This window comes from Elephantulus edwardii, unplaced genomic scaffold, assembly GCF_000299155.1.
Source record: "Elephantulus edwardii isolate Elephantulus edwardi_28Jun2011 unplaced genomic scaffold, EleEdw1.0 scaffold00165, whole genome shotgun sequence".
In the NCBI taxonomy this organism is placed as follows: Eukaryota; Metazoa; Chordata; class Mammalia; order Macroscelidea; family Macroscelididae; genus Elephantulus; species Elephantulus edwardii.
In genome coordinates this window covers 1,468,253-1,471,187 of record NW_006399915.1, presented here as the reverse complement: position 1 = coordinate 1,471,187, position 2,935 = coordinate 1,468,253, and positions in this window count along the sequence as shown.

Below are 2,935 nucleotides of genomic sequence, written 5' to 3'. Positions count from 1 at the left end.
GCATGGTGGAGATGGCGAGGATGGTACAGGATAGGGCAAGATTTTGTTCATAGGATTGCAGAATGACAGTGGATTTAATGGAACTTTAGAAAGGGATATAATGCTCGGAAGGTAGAGGGTCAGCAACAGAGAAGAAGATCCCAAGGCCGTGGATTGACACAGTTACTGCAGCAATAAGCTCAAGTGTATAAGAAATGGTAAGGATAGGACAGGATTCAGATCTGTTGTTCATATCACTATGAGTTGTACTTGATGGCAACAAACACCAATGACAAAACTCTGACTGTGGGCTATATCATGCCTTCTCATGACTGAAAAGGGAGCTCTGGGAGCCTTGTGGTAAGAGACTGACTGCAATCTTGAAGGCACAATGAATCCATCAGCTGCTCTACAGGAGAAAGGTGAACAATCTCCTTCTGGACAATTTACTGCCTCTGAAAACTCATTGAAGCTATGAGCCTCAACAGCACACAACAATAACTGAAAATTGAAGTAACTCAGAGGGCAATTCAATGTAAGATCTCATTTTATTTCCCAGAGTTATTTTCCTATAACTTTGTCCTGAGTTTTTGAAGATCAGTTGAAGCAGTCCTGGGGAAGCTTGATTTTGGACTGAGTCAATTACTCAGTCTCCAGGCAGATAACTGTTACCAGGATATTTGAAATATCAGGTCAGTTTTGTTACTTACCAGTATGCAATGAGTCTCTTCTTTTTGCCTATCCTTGTAAAATAACATGGGGAGTATGAAAATGTCATGCTATAAAAACAGTATCATTGTTCAGAGAAATATATATGCTGAATTTTGTGAAAATGTACTAATCGCTGATTTGGGATAGCTGATGATGCTTCACGTAGGAAAAGAGGGAATCAACTGAATGAAGGTTTAATCTAGGACCTATTCTAGGTAAGGTGATTATGAATCAAAATAAAAAACAAAACAAAACTCAAATGTTGTTATATTAAGTGTTGTCAAGTTAATTAAGACTCATAGTAACCCTATGAACAATAGATCTGAAACCTGTCCTATCCTGTGCCATCCTCTTCACGTCTGATATACTTGAGCCTATTGTTACAGTCACTGTGTCAATCCATCTTGTTGAGGGCCTTCCTCTTTTGCATTATCCTTCCACTTTTCCTAGCACGATGTCTTTTTCCAAGGACTGGCCCCTCCTGACATCATGTCCAAAGTATGTGAAATGAAACTTCATTATCCTTGCCTGTTAGGAATTACACAGGTTGCATTTTTTCCAAAATGTATTTCTTTGTTCCTTTGACAGTCCATGGGACATTCAAGACTCTTCTTTAACACTGCACATCAAAGGAATTGATTTTTCTTCAGTCATTCTTATTCATTGTCTAACTTTCAGATATCTCGCCAGTAATTGAAAAGATATGGCTTGGATGAAGAGCACCTTAGTCTTTAAACTTACATTATTGCTCTATAGCATGTTGGAGATGTTCCTGATAGTAGACTTTCCAATACAACATGTCTTTTGATTTCTTGATTGCTGGTACCAAAAGTGCTGGTGGTGAATCCAACTGCTAAAATGGTTGGTAGAAAGAACTTAAAAAACCCCTCAAACAAACCAAAAAACCCACAAAAAACACAGTTGAGGAATAATCTAAGTAGGGCAAAGTAGGCTTTCCATGGTCTTACTGGTACAGTGGAGCTTATTCCTATTGATATTGCAATGAAACAAGTCATGTTCAATAGATTAAATTCTGGTCTGTTTTAAATTGCTGAATTAACTTTCTTTTTCTGTATAACAAATTGCTACAAGTTTAGGGGCTAAAACAATATACATTTATTAACTCACGGATTCTATGAGTCAGAACTGGGACACATCAGAATTGAAACTTTTGCTCAGGGTCACATAAGCCTTCAAATAAGGTAGGTTGCATTCTTATCTGGATCCTCAGCTAGAAAAGACTTTTCTCCAAAGCTCATTCAGGGCATTGAAAGACTTCATACACATGGATCAATATGGCTCAAGACCCATATTTTTATAGATTATTAGCTGGAGGTCACTCTCTGATCCTTTTCCCCAGCTGAGCAACAATTTATAAAGACTGTCAGAATATACCATTTTGCTTTTCAAGACAAACAAGAGAAGCTCCTTTTCCAGTCTCCTAAATAACCATAAATCACACCAACCAAACCTACTGCCATTGAGTCAATTCCAATTCATATAGATTTTATAGGGCAGAGTAAAACTCCCCCAGAGAATTTTCCAAGGCTACACTTTTTATAAGAGCACACTGTCACATCTTTCTTCAGTGGGATGATTGGTGGGTTCAAAAGGTGCTTTCCTATGTTTCTTCCACATTTCTATACAGAATTTTAGCAAAAGACATGTATTGTGGGATCTCATGTTAGCTGATAGCATATTTTATTTTTAAACAACATCACATTCAAAGGTGGGAGAAATGAAGATTTTAACATATTCTGATGAGGACTTAATTTCTTTCATAACATCTTCCTTCACTCAAATGAACATTTTACTATGTTATTATTAAGTGTTATCTAGTCAACTATGACTCAGAGTAACCCTATGAACAACAATTTGAATCTTGCCCTGTGCTGTGCTGTCCTCAAGCTCTCTGACCTGCTCAAAGCCATTATTACAGTCACTGTCAATCCATCTTGTTAACTGTTTTTCTTCTTCTTTGTTTTTTTATTGTTAATTTCAATGAAAATTTACAGAGACTTTGGATTTCCATTCATTCATTGTTGCAATTTTCTCCCCTTCCAACCCTCCCCTCTAGTACACTACCCTCTTGGAAAAGTAAAATTCTTTCATTGCTTTACAAACCCTCCCCACTAGGTCCACTCCACTATGCAGCCTTCTCTCTGGACTCCTGTCATGACAAAAATACCTAATCACATATCCCTTTTAGACAATTTTCTCCCTCATCTGTTTCAATGCAGTATAC